This window comes from Cimex lectularius, unplaced genomic scaffold (assembly GCF_000648675.2).
Source record: "Cimex lectularius strain Harlan isolate CLEC.00 unplaced genomic scaffold, Clec_2.1 scaffold39, whole genome shotgun sequence".
Classification (NCBI taxonomy): Eukaryota; Metazoa; Arthropoda; class Insecta; order Hemiptera; family Cimicidae; genus Cimex; species Cimex lectularius.
In genome coordinates, this window is record NW_019392653.1 from 813862 (window position 1) to 827371 (window position 13510).

Here is a 13510-nt window from a genome sequence, read left to right on the forward strand (position 1 = left end):
GAGAATACAATGAAGACTGAAAATCTTTATGCTGTAATTTTCTATTTGCCATCTTCGCCCCTTTAACTGCCTACCGTTTCCTGTTTCAATTGGTCCACATTATTTAACTAAGATTGACATTAGCGTCAACAATTATGTAGCACGGTACGACAAAAAAAATAGAAATTTTGTAAAGTGCGAAGGTTATAATTTACAACCCTAATATTTTAAACTAATTATTAACATTTATATTGGTTTACAGATGAATTATTTTTAACAATGTCTTCCTACGAAATCAGTTGGTATTGTATTTAAATAATGCTTTCGCAAGTGTTTTCATTGTTCGTCAAAAGGTAGTCGGATTGAATTTTGTGGCATTAATTATTCATTAATATGCCCAATCTGTTTTACTCTTCCGATAAATATTATATATACAGGGTTTCAATTTACAAGTCTCCCATCTCGTTTTCTCAAAACCTGCTTTTGCAAGGTGAAAATTGTCAAACAAACTCGATTTGTTTCTTCATATTACTCACCTAACTTTTCCCTAAACCTAACCAAACCAAACCCGTTCCTAACCATAAACCTAAGGTAACGTAACAATCCCTAAACCTAACCTTACCTCTACCTAACCTAACTATTCATAACTCTTACCATATCTCTAAACATACCTTACATAAACACTCTTAACCTTTAGATCCTACCTAAACTGACGTAACATAACCATTCTTAACCTTCTTCCAACTTAACCCTACCTTGGAACTACGCCTAAACTTTTTTAACCCTACTTCTAACTTTAATCATATCTAACCTAACTATTCTAACCATAAATCTAATTTAACCCTTTCTAGTCTGCCTAAATCTAGTCATTCCTAACTAACCCTACGTTTAGTCGTACGTAAACTGACGTACCATTACTAACGCTAGCCCTAACTGAAATCGTTTCTGACCTAATCATTCCTAACCCGAACCGCAACATAACCTTACATAGGAGTAGTAGGCCTGACCAAACCGAATCATTCCTAACCCTAACCCTAACTCCAATCCTACCTAACTTAACCTAATTTAACCCTAATGTAACCCTACTTAACCTAACCATTTCTAACACTAGCCATAATTCTAAACTTTCCTATCTATAACCCTAGCTTCACCATCTCTATTCTAACTAAACCTAAACCTATCTCTAACCCTACCTAACCTGATCATTCCTAACCCTAAATATAAAACTAGGTACATAACATAACTAAACAATACTATACCTAACGCAACCCTCTATCCCTAATGTACCTAACGTGACGTAACATCATCATTCCTTACCCTAACCCTAACTCTCCTTCCTAACCTAACCATTTCTTATTTTAACCCTAACTTAACCCTACCTAACTACGCCAAACCATTTCTAATCCTACATATCCTGACAAAACATAACCATTCCTAACCGGTTTTAAACGAACTCATGCGCAGTCCTTTAAAATTCTCTGTAAGGTGACTAAAATCTTCTTTCTCCAACCTCATCCGAGCTCCCAATTATATTTTATTCAAAACCTCAATCTTTTCCCGTTTCACAAAACTCATAAAAGCGCACAAATTAACTGAACTGTGCAATAAGTAAGCTCGTTCTAAAAATTCGGCCGTTTAAGATGACAGTGGTCTAGGGACCTGTTTATGAACGAGTAGGTTCTTAGATTATATGGTAATTGTTTTTTATCGTTTTTGTTATAAATTATTTAAGTAATTATTATATGCAGGCTTTAAGAAAAAGACTAGTAAACTATTAAAGAAATATTAGAATAGTTTTTGAGAAAGCCTGAGGAGTCATTTGTAATTTGACACCATGCATATACAAAAAGTTGAAAACCCATGTAAGTATAGTAAAAGTTCGAGTCTTTTTAGTACTGTATGCCATTATTTCACCCATCAACTCTAGTAATTTTAGCGAAAATGCTTCTTTTCTTCTATGATTTTCCAGGTGAACCAGTCCTTCAAGGTAATTTTCTCAATTGAGTTTTAACAAAGCATTTTTTTTAAATTTCAATAAGCAGCGGTCGCATTTCTCACTCTGGGGAACAGCGCCTGCGACCAAATTGCATAACCGATGCTCATTGTCGATCCATGAAGTTCTGTACAGAATTTCATGAAAACGCTTTCTCGTTTTTCCCCCCTTGGGTTTACCCGCCGGCGGACGCACTCCCCTAATTATCCACGGGATGTGACGGCGTCGTTAAGGCGCAATTCGGCCGATCTTTCTCCAAACTTTTAAATTCGAATCAGCGAGACGACACGCACCCGTGGTCAAGGCCGAGGCACGGAATTATTTCCAATTTGTCGACCTTCGGCCGAACCCGGTTAAGAGTGAGGCGTTCACTCTCCGATGGAGGGCCGCGGGTTATCTCGCGTGTGCATCTCAATGAACAGAATAACACCATAAAAATAATTGAGCTTAATTATAAAATTTTAATACTCCGTCATTAATGCAGTCGCAGAAAAATATATCCGTACAATAATGAGAATAATCTTGATTTGGGTTGTGTGAAAAACATACAGGGTGAATTGCTACTCGTGCTACAAACTTCTCCAGTAGATTCTTCACCCTAAAATGAACAAAAAAGTTCATATTGTCCATGGTCCGATTCTCAACCATTNTGAGAATCGGACCATGGACAATATGAACTTTTTTGTTCATTTTAGGGTGAAGAATCTACTGGAGAAGTTTGTAGCACGAGTAGCAATTCACCCTGTATATGAAAGGACTGAAAATCAGATCACATTCACACGAAAAACAGCATACTTTCATAAATTTCCCTATGCGTTACTGTTCACAGCATGTATATAACATTCAATAGGAATTAAAAAAAAAAATTAATTTCAAGATTAAGGTAGGAGTAGGTGTGAGCAGAACGTGGCACAAGGGTTATTATTAGGTCTTACCTCACCTTGCTTATGACACTGACTTGATGTCGAGTTACCTGACTACGGAAATGTATTAATGTCACAAACTTTCTTCCTCAATTCTTTCTCTACTCCTCTCAATTTGTTTCTTCGTGAGTATCTGTCTATCTCTACGTCTCTCTCTCTCTCTCTCTCTCTCTCTCTCTCTCTCTCTCTCTCTCTATCTATCTATCTATCTATCTATCTATCTATCTATCTATCTATCTATCTATCTATCTATATATCTATCTATCTATCTATCTATTTATCTATCTATCTCTATCTCTATCTATCTATCTTTCTCTATCTCATTCTTTTTCTTTGCATCTCTTCCTCTCTAACTCTGTCTATCTAGACATCTTTCTCTAACTCATTCTCTCTGTTTTGTCTGTTTATCTCACTCTCTCTCTCTTTTTTCCCATATTTTCTCTTTATATCTATCTCTCGTTCACAGTTCACAGACTCTTTTATTTCTATTGCTGTCTGTCTTATTTTATGGTTGTTGGACTGTCCTTCTACATCTCTCTCTCTCTCTCTCTCTCTCTCTCTCTCTCTCTCTCTCTCTATCTCAATCTCAATCTCAATCCCTCTCTCCAAATGAAGAGATTATGATTTATCGATTTTTATTTCCGTATTTCACTTTGTAACAGAGTTGATTTGAGTTTGTTTTATGAGGGGATTGTCCCGCTTTGTTATTTTCCCCCGAATCCGTTTGACCGGCGAAGAACCGCGGAACTTCGGTTCCAGGCGAGGTGTCGCTCAGCGTCTCGGATCGAAGGAACCCCCGGAGGCGTTTCTTCAAGTCCCTTCTGCTTCACCGAACCCGCCGGCAATAAAGCCCCAGATAAACGGCCGAAGGGGGATATTGCTTCCGACTCTGTGATTTTGCCATGGGCCGAATCTCGGATGCTCTCATTTCAGGACTGTAAAGAAAAACCGGATCATCAATTTTTCAAATGTGCTTTCAACTACGCAGTATTCCTTAAATAAAAAAATATAAAAAAATATTGCAAAATTCGTGCCGTCCTTTCATTTTTAAAAGACCGTTGAAATAATGAGCCATTGTAAGGTTTCCATTTACCAAAGAGAAACAATAGCGTTCCTTTTTGTTATTCGACGTACGAGACCAGATCTTGAACGCTGATTTACATCTCGTTCCCCGAACCGGTTCCAGGTCTTTAAAACACGACTGGTATGTCAACGAGCTGGAACATTTTGACATGAGCTGAATGTATTTGAGAACGAGGCAGGGCACGCAGAAAGGTCGTACTTAGTAAGTTCTGTTACTGAACCGAAAAACTCACTTCTCCATGCATCGTACAGATATATTTTTAAACTTCTTAAAATCTTTTCGTTTCGGTTGTTTTTTTGTTTCTGTATCCAGAAACACATTAGCTCATCAAAAATCGGTAAAAGAAATCGGATGTGCGATTTTGAGTCCCCAGAACTACAGAAATTAGTTTTGAATCGATCCAAGTTTTTGTGCTTCTAGAAACACTTGATCTCTACACAAATTAGTAGAAGTAAATCCTACCGTTTTAATGCTTCTAGAACTGTTTCAACTATAAATAAACAAACAGTTATAAACAGGTACAAGTTATAGTGCTTCTAAAAATGCTTTAACTGTACATAAAATAATAGAAGTAAAAATGTCCACGTTATTCGGCTTTTATCAATGCTTCAACTCTACGTAAACTAATAGATATATGCACTGCCAAGTTTTTATGTTTCTAGAACTGTTTGAACTCTACATAAACAAACAGATATAACCAGGTCCAAGTTTTAGTGCTTCTAAAACTGTTTCAACTGTACATAAAACATTAGAAGTACAAATATCCACGTTTTTGGGCTTTCTCCAACGCTTTAACTTTACATAAACTAATAGATATATGAACTTCCCAGTTTTTATGTTCTAGAACTACTTCAACTGTACATAAATTATTATGAGAAAAAAATCTACATTTTTGGGCTTTTAGAAAGGCTTCAACTTTATATAAACTAACAGATGGGAACAGATCCAAATTTCTGCGCTTCTCGAAACACTTCAACTCTACATAAATTAGTAGAAGTAAAACACTCATATTTTTATGCTTCTAGAACTGTTTCAATCTACATAAATAGATATAAGCAGATCCAAGTTTTAGTGCTTCTAAAAATCGAAATTAAGAAAATTTAGCAGATCCTAGTTTTTATGCTTCTAGAACCCCTTCAAATATACATAAATTAATAGAAGTGAATAGTTCCACAATAGTTTTTGTGCTTCCAGAAAGATTCTACACAAATAAACAGATATAAACAGGTCCAAGTTTTAGTGCTTCTCAAAATGCTTCATCTGTACATAAACTAATAGAAAGATACATATCTAAGTTTTTATGCTTCTAGAACTACTTCAACTGTATATAAATTATTATGAGTACAAAATCTACATTTTTGGGCTTCTAGAAAGGCTTCAAATTTATATAAACTAACAGATGCGGTCAGATCCAAATTTCTGCGCTTTTAGAAACACTTCAACTCTACATAAATTAGTAGAAGTAAAACACTCATATTTTTATGCTTCTAGAACTGTTTCTACTCTACATAAACAAACAGACATAAGCAGGCCCAAGTTTTAGAGTTTCTCAAAATGTGTCAACTGTACATAAAATAATAGAAGTAAAAATATACACGTTTTTGTTTCTAGAAAGGCTTCAACTCTACATAAACTAATAAATATATACACATCCAAGTTTTTATGCTTCTCGAACTACTTCACTGTATATAAAATATTAAAGGTAAAAAATCTACATTTTTGGGCTTTTAGAAAGGCTTAAACTTTATATAAACTAATAGATCCAAATTTCTGTGCTTCTAGAAACACTTAAACTCTACATAAATTAGTAGTCAAACACTTATAGTTTTTATGTTTCTAGAACTGTTTCAACTCTACATAACCGAACAGATATAAGCAGGTCCAAGATTGAGTGCTTCTAAAAATGCTTCAGCTGTACATAAACTAATAGATATATACATATCTAATTTTTTATGCATCTAGAACTACTCCAACTGTATACAAATTATTAGGAGTAAAAAATCTACTTTATATAAACTAACAGATGCGGACAGATCCAAATTTCTGTGCTTCTAGAAACACTTCAACTCTACGTAAATTAGTAGATGTAAAACACTCCTAGTTTTTATGCTTCTAGAACTGTTTCCACTCTACATAAACAAACAGATATAAGCAGGTCCAAGTTTTAGTGCTTCTCAAAATCGAAATTAAGAGAATTTAGCAGATCCTAGTTTTTATGCTATTCTAAAACCCCTTCAAATATACATAAATTAATAGAACTGAATAGTTCCACAATAGTTTTTGTGCTTCCAGAAAGAGTAAGTAAACATAAAGGTATAGAAGAGATCAAGGGTACGTTTTTGGGTCTCTAGAACTACTGTTATTCTCAAACCCATAATGGAAGTGAACAGTTCATAGTTTTTCTGCTTCTAGAACTGGTTCAACTTTACAGAAATTAATAGTAGAAAAACCATAAGCTTGTAGAACTGCACCAGGACTACATAAATAAACACGTGTAAACAATCCTAAGTTTTTATGCTTCTAGAACCGCTTTAACTCTACATAAATTATTAGAAGCAAAAATATCCACGTTTTTATGCATCTAGAAAGGCTGCTTCCAGAACCATCCCAACTCCACATTAAAGTATAGAAGAGCTAAGGTTTAAGTATTTATGCTTCCAGGAAGATTTAATCTCTACAGGATTTAATAGAATTTAACAGATACTAGTTTTTATGCTTCTAGAACTTTCCCAGCTCTACATTAAAGTATAGAAGAGCTAAGGTCTAAGTTTTTATACTTCCAGAAAGATTTAATCTCTACAGAAATTAATAGAAGTGAACAGATCCAAATTCTAGTGCTCGTAGAACTGCTTTAAATTTATAGAAATTAATAGAATTTAACATATACTAGATTTTATGCTTCTAGGACAACTTCAACTCTACGTAAACAGATGGGAACAGACCCACGTTTTAGTGCTTCTAGAATTGCTTCAACGTTCCATAAAGTTAAAGATGAGATCTGATATGCGCTTTTGACTCTCAGGAGCAGCTCTAATTCAACAGGAATCAATAGATCCGATTTCCGCTGCTTCTAGAATCGCATCAGTTCTGCAAACCTTTATAGATTCAGCAGGTGTAGGTTTTTTTAACTGATCTACTTCATTTTTACCCTAATTTATGGAAGAAAACAGACACATGTTTCTGTGCTTCTAGAAAAGCCTCGACTCAATATAAAGCTAGTTTTTATGTTAGGTTTGGGTTGCAATGAAAAATTTACTGTCACGAGCGAGATTCGAACCCACGACTCTCTTGGCCGGCAGCCGAAGGTCGTGGGTTCGAATCCCGCTCGTGACACTAACTTTTTCACTTCAACCAGGTAAAACTTACACAAAAAGAATTAATATTTTTGAATTGAAAGAGTAATTTGATCAATCAGACCACTAAATATAATGGATTTAATAAAGCTATAGAGTGAAAAGATGAAGTTTTTGTGCTTTTATAATGGTTTATAACTACAGATGGTTATAGAAGAGATTTTTTGTTTTTTTAGCCTTTGTTGATTTTTGTATATCTACAACTTCATAAATTTAAAAAAATTAATTGTTCGAAACAGCTCAATGTTTTGTTTGTGTTGCTAAAACGAAGTTAGATATGGGAGCAGGTTCGGTTTTGTCTTTCCAAACGCCAGCCACTGTAAAAAATTGTATCTTTTAAAATTTATAGAAATTCCAAATAATTTTAAAGATTTTACTTTCATTATTTTCAAACTGCTTTAGTATTCAGAAATTCACACAATAGCATAAAGCTCGTAGAAACATTACAGCTATATAAAACTTCGTCAGAAACGTAGAGACTCCATGTCGTTAATTTTTAAGTTTTCAAAAAACAATTTTAAATTCCAGAAAATCCACCGACTCTGAGTTTAAATTATTCCTATTCAATTTAGATTTCAATACCATTTTGCATATATCAGCGGAAATGACTGTCTGAAGGGCAGATCGAGTATGTCAATGATCAACCAGGCAAATGCGAACAATCATACGTGGTTGCTCAAGGTTGATAGGATTCGGTTTGCAACTATCATCGCATTGGAAATCTTTGAAGCCATAAACCTTTTTGCAACCTTGTACAGTATAACATATACACATTACAATTATCCCAGGTGATTTTTTTTTCAGTCTGATCAGGGCATGATGGCATCGATGTTAAAATAATTTCCACTTTTTTACTGGAATAATTGCCAGATCTTTTCTCTTACGCTACAGGGCATATTACAGACAGTATTTTTGAAATAATAGATGTTTTTCTTCTCTCTGTGCTAATCGTCTCAGAGTTTTTTCGGAAGGCGAAATGGATTTCACGGTCTGAGCTGGCAATGAAACGCGGACCACGCCGTCCCCTTGCTTTTTAATCCTTGTCCCAATTCTCCCTTTTTGGGTGTAACGCATTCTTAGCATATTCATTTTGTGTGTGTGTGTGTGTGTGTGTGTGTGTGTGTGTGTGTGTGTGTGTGTGTGTGTGTGTGTGTGTGTGTGTGTGTGTGAGCCCAGCTCAGCATAAAGAACCTCGTGAGAACGCTACCAACAATGAGACTACTTCCTTGAATTTCATGAGTTGTAATCTTGTTTTCATTCATCAATCTGTTAAGTCTTCTTTGCTTTCTTTTATGATTATTTTGTTTGTTGTTGTGTTTGTGGTCTAATTTGATAATTAATTTTGCTCATTGTGACTATTTTTGTATCCTAAACCTTCTTCAGTTTTACAGAAATTAATAAAAGCAAACAGAGCCAAGATTATATTCTTCGACAACTACTTTAACTACAGAATGTAGAAGTGAGCTCGAAGATTTTGCGCATCTAGAATTACATGAACGCAACATAAAGTTATAAAACCTAACACCTAAGTGTCTTGCACAGCTTCAATTCTACAGAAATTAAAAGAATTTAATAGATCCAAATTTTTGTGCTTCCAGAACTGCTTCAGCTCTACAGAAGCCAACAGATATGGAATGATCCAGGCATTTATGCTTCTTTATCTGTTTTAACTCTACATAGAAATATATAGAGATCATGTCTATTTTTTGAGTCTCTAGTGCTCGGCATAAACTAATAGATATGAACCAAGTTTTAGTTCTTCCAGAACTGCTTCAGCTCTACAAAACCCCACAATATGGATTGATCCAGGTATTTATGCTTCTTGAACTGTTCCAACTCTACATAAAAATATATAGAGATCACGTCTATTTTTTTGAGTCTCTAGTACTTTTTCTCGGCATAAACTAATAGATATGAACCAAGTTTTAGTTCTTCCAGAACTGCTTCAGCTCTACAAAACCCCACAATATGGATTGATCCAGGTATTTATGCTTCTTGAACTGTTCCAACTCTACATAAAAATATATAGAGATCACGTCTATTTTTTTGAGTCTCTAGTACTTTTTCTCTGCATAAACTAATACATATGATCCAAGTTTTAGTGCTTCCAGAACTGCTTCAGCTGTTCAAAAACCAGCAGATATGGACTGATCCAGGTATTTATGCTTCTTGAACTGTTCCAACTCTACATAAAGTCTACATATAGAGACCACGTCTATTTTTTTTTTTTTGAGTCTCTAGTACTTTTACTTTGCAGAAACTAATAGATATGATCCAAGGTTTTGTGCTTTTAGAACCACTTCAACAATAAATTAATAGAAGTAAAGAGATACTAGTTTTCATGCTTCTAGAACGACTTTAACTCTTCAGAATGTTATAGAAAAGACGAGAAGTGCGTTTTTGTGTGTCTAGAACTGCTCCAACTTTGCATAAACTAATAATAATATTATATTATATCATAATACTAAACAATAAAAGATTAAAGTCTACATAAAGATATAAAATAAGGTCTACGTTTTCGGATCTCTAGAACTCCTGTTTCTCCCAAACCCTTAATGGTAGCGAACAGATCCTAGTTTTTGTGCTTCTAGAATCGTTTCAACTGATGCTTGTTTTAGTGCTTCTAAAATTGGTTAAACTCTAAATAAATTAACAGGTAATTAACTATCTAAGTTTTTATGCTTTTAGAATGACTTCCACTCTTCAGAGAGAAGAAAAAGAATAGAATAGATAAGAAGTGCGTTTTTGTGTGTCTAGAACTGCTCCAATTCTGCATAAACTAACAGATGTTAACCGAGGTAGTTTTAGTGCTTCTAAAACTTTTTGAGCTATAAATAAATTAATAGAAGTGAAACTATCTAAGTTTTTATGCTCTCTAGAATTGTTCCAACGATAGATGTGAAGTGATCCATGTTATCATGTGTCTTGAGCTGGTCCAACTCAACATAAACAAATATATGTGAGTAGATCTAGGTCATCTATCATTCTCCAAGTTTTTGCACTTCTACAACTGCTTAAAATCTGTGTAAAGATATAGAATTGAAGAGGTCCAAGTATTGTCGCTTCCAGAAGTGCTTCAATGACACGTAAATTAATAAAGATTTTTCATAAAGTTATAGAAAATAACAGGTGTACGTTTTTGCTTCAATTCTATACAGATGAATAGATCCCACTGTTGGTGCTTCTCGAACTGCTGTAACTCTATAGAAATTTCACAAAACCAGACATTTCTAAGGTCATGTGCATTTACAACCTTTTCAACTATACACAATACCCATTTCTTATTGCTTTCGGAACTGTTCCAACTTTACATAAATTAATAAAAGATAATACATCCAAGTTTGTGTCCTTCTAGCACTACTTCAACTGTGCATAAAGTTATAACTAAGATCAATAATCAATAACGTTCTTGAGTCTGTAGAACTATTTCTAATGTGAAACCTTATGTAAGTAAAAAGGTTCTGGTTTTTTTGCTTCTAATACCACTTTAACTCTACATGAATTGTCAGAAATTGGACATATCCAAATTTGTACGTTAAGGCTGCATAAATTCTCAACTCTACGTAAATTAATAGGTGTGAACAGATCCACGTTATTGAGCGTTTAGGACGCTTCCACCTCTACATAAATATTATTAGGAGTAAAAATATTCACAATTTCGGGCTTCTGAACCAGTTCAACTATAAATAAATAATTAGAACTAAAAAGACACAAGTTTTTATGCTTCCAAAATAATCTCAACTTTTCAGAAGTTTATGGAAAATATCGTGTGTATGTTTTTGTGGCTCTAAAAGTATATTTACTCTCAAGCCCACAGAACTGAAAAAAAAATCCAAGTTTAAGTGATTCTAGAATTCTGTAGAATTAATTCTACAAAAATTGATAGGTGTGAATAGACCCAAGTTTTAGTTAGAAAGATTAAAGTCTACATAAAGATATAGAATAAGGTCTACGTTTTCGGATCTCTAGAACTCCTGTTTCCTCCAAACCCTTAATGGTAGTGAACAGATAAAAATTTTGTGTTTTAAGAAAGACTCCAACTCTACATAAAGATACAGAAAAGGTCTACGTTTTTGAGTCTCTAGAACTACTATCACGCTCAAGTCCCTAATGAAAGAGAACCGACCCATGTTTTTGTGTTCCTAGAACAACTTCAACTCTAAATAAACTAAACGGAAAGGAACCCAAGTTTTAGTGCTTTCAGAACTGCTTCAACCTTCCATAAAGTTAAAGATGAGTCTGGTGTACGCTTTTGACTCTCAAGAGCAGCTTTAATGCAACAGGATTCGATAGATCCAATTTTGGGTGCTTCTAGTACCGCATCAGTTCTACAGCCATTTATAGAATTCAACTGATGTAGGTTGTTGTGTCAGATCTACTTCATTTGTACACAAATTTATATAAGAGAACCGATTTAAGTTTTTGTGTTCCTAGAACAGCTTGAACTCTACGTAAACTAAGAGATGTGAACAGACCCACGTTTTAGTGCTTCTAGAACTGCTTCAACGTTCCATAAAGTTAAAGATGAGATCTGATATGCGCTTTTGACTCTCAACTGCAGCTTTAATTCAACATGATTCAATAGATTAAAGTTTGGGTGCTTCTAGAACCGCATCAATTCTATAGACCTTCATACAATTCAACAGATGAAGGTTTTTGTGTCAGATTTACTTCAATTGTACATAAATTAATTTAAGAGAGCAGATCCAAGTTCCTGCTATTCTAGAAAAGTTTTAACTCTACAGAGTCTTTAGAAAAGATTAGGTGTACGTTTTTGTGTCTGCAAAAGCTCATCAGAAGTTGGTTTTGATCGATTGTTTTCTTTGTTTTTCATGATGAGTTTTGTTTCGTTCATTTAGGTGGGCGTTTTTGTGTCTGCAAAAGTTCATCAGAGGTTGGTTGTGATAGATTGTTGTCTGTGTTTTTCATGATGAGTTTTGTGTCATTCATTTCAGTGTACGTTTTTTCGTCTGCAAAAGCTCATCAGAGGTTGGTTGTGATAGATTGTTTTCTGTACTTTTCATGATGAGTTTTGTGTCTTTTATTTAGGTGTACGTTTTTGTGTCTGCAAAAGCTCATCAGTTGTTGGTAGTGATAGATTGTTTTCTGTGTTTTTCATCATGAGTTTTGTGTCATTTATTTAGGAGTTTGTTTCTCGCATTTTGAAATTTCTAGATGGTCTTTCGTATTGTTCTTGTTAGTACGAAAAGAAGTCTGAAAACCCAATATGCAACGATGTTCGGTTATTTGAGAAAAAAAGGCGACTCTGAAAAATCTTACCTTTTCCTTTTTACATCTCCGCCTATTTTAATCCAATCCGGTACCAAGAAAAAACTAGCAACTTTTTTTTTAAATTTCGGTTTGGATAAAACAAGAAACGACAACTTTACAGAATCGGAAACTGGCTCATCGAGCGGAGCGCCGAAATGTACTGACTCACGAGTCGTGACGGCCCGTAAGAAGTGGGAGAGGAATGAGAAAGGAGTGGAGCGGTCACGAAGAAAGCCGTCGGTGTTCTCCAGTCGAGAAATTATGAAACGATCCCTTTCGTAAAAACCATAAAAAGTGACCATAAATGCATAATATATCGATCCGATGGAAGCGCGAAAAGAACAGTTTTCAATAGTCCCAAACGAACCGACGCCTCCTTGATTGCAAATTCTTAACAAGTGCGCGTAAAGTTTTAAATATTAGAATATTTATATAAAAAGTTTTGTGGTTTTAGCCTTAATTAGAACATCTCTAATGCCTATGGTTATATACATTCACAACTAGTTTTGTCTAAAAACTGCAATAGCAAAACACAGCAAATAAGAAGCAACGAGAATCGGACATACAAACAGATGAACACACCAATAGAGTTCAAACCTACAATTAATAATCAATTATTAAACAAATAAAAAACGATATCTAGCCTGTTTAATTTTTTAAAAAGACAGTGGCTTGGTTTAAAAAGCTCTTGTACCTAAGCAGTGTATCGCTGCGTTAAAATGCCGATAAAAACCTCGATATTAAATATAATTTTTTTTCAAACAGAAGAAGGCGAAAATTTCGAGAGAAACACCCGTATTTTTATTACGGCCCGGTTATTATTGTATTTCCGTTTCAATGGATTTGCCATGGATTCCCACAGACGTGGGAAAGAAGAAAAATCAACTTGCTCAACACATCCCTGTTT

At 34.6% G+C, this 13510-nt stretch overlaps 1 protein-coding gene across 1 annotated transcript in view; it reads right to left on the minus strand.

Annotated features, from left to right (window-relative positions):
- The window catches only part of LOC106671162, a 49506-nt gene extending 36735 nt beyond the window's left edge, over positions 1–12771 (minus strand). The window contains exon 1 of the mRNA XM_014402043.2: positions 12613–12771. The gene's annotated coding sequence lies outside the window, so the exon portion shown is untranslated. The remainder of the gene's footprint in view (positions 1–12612) is intronic.
- Between the last annotated feature and the right edge of the window lie 739 nt (positions 12772–13510).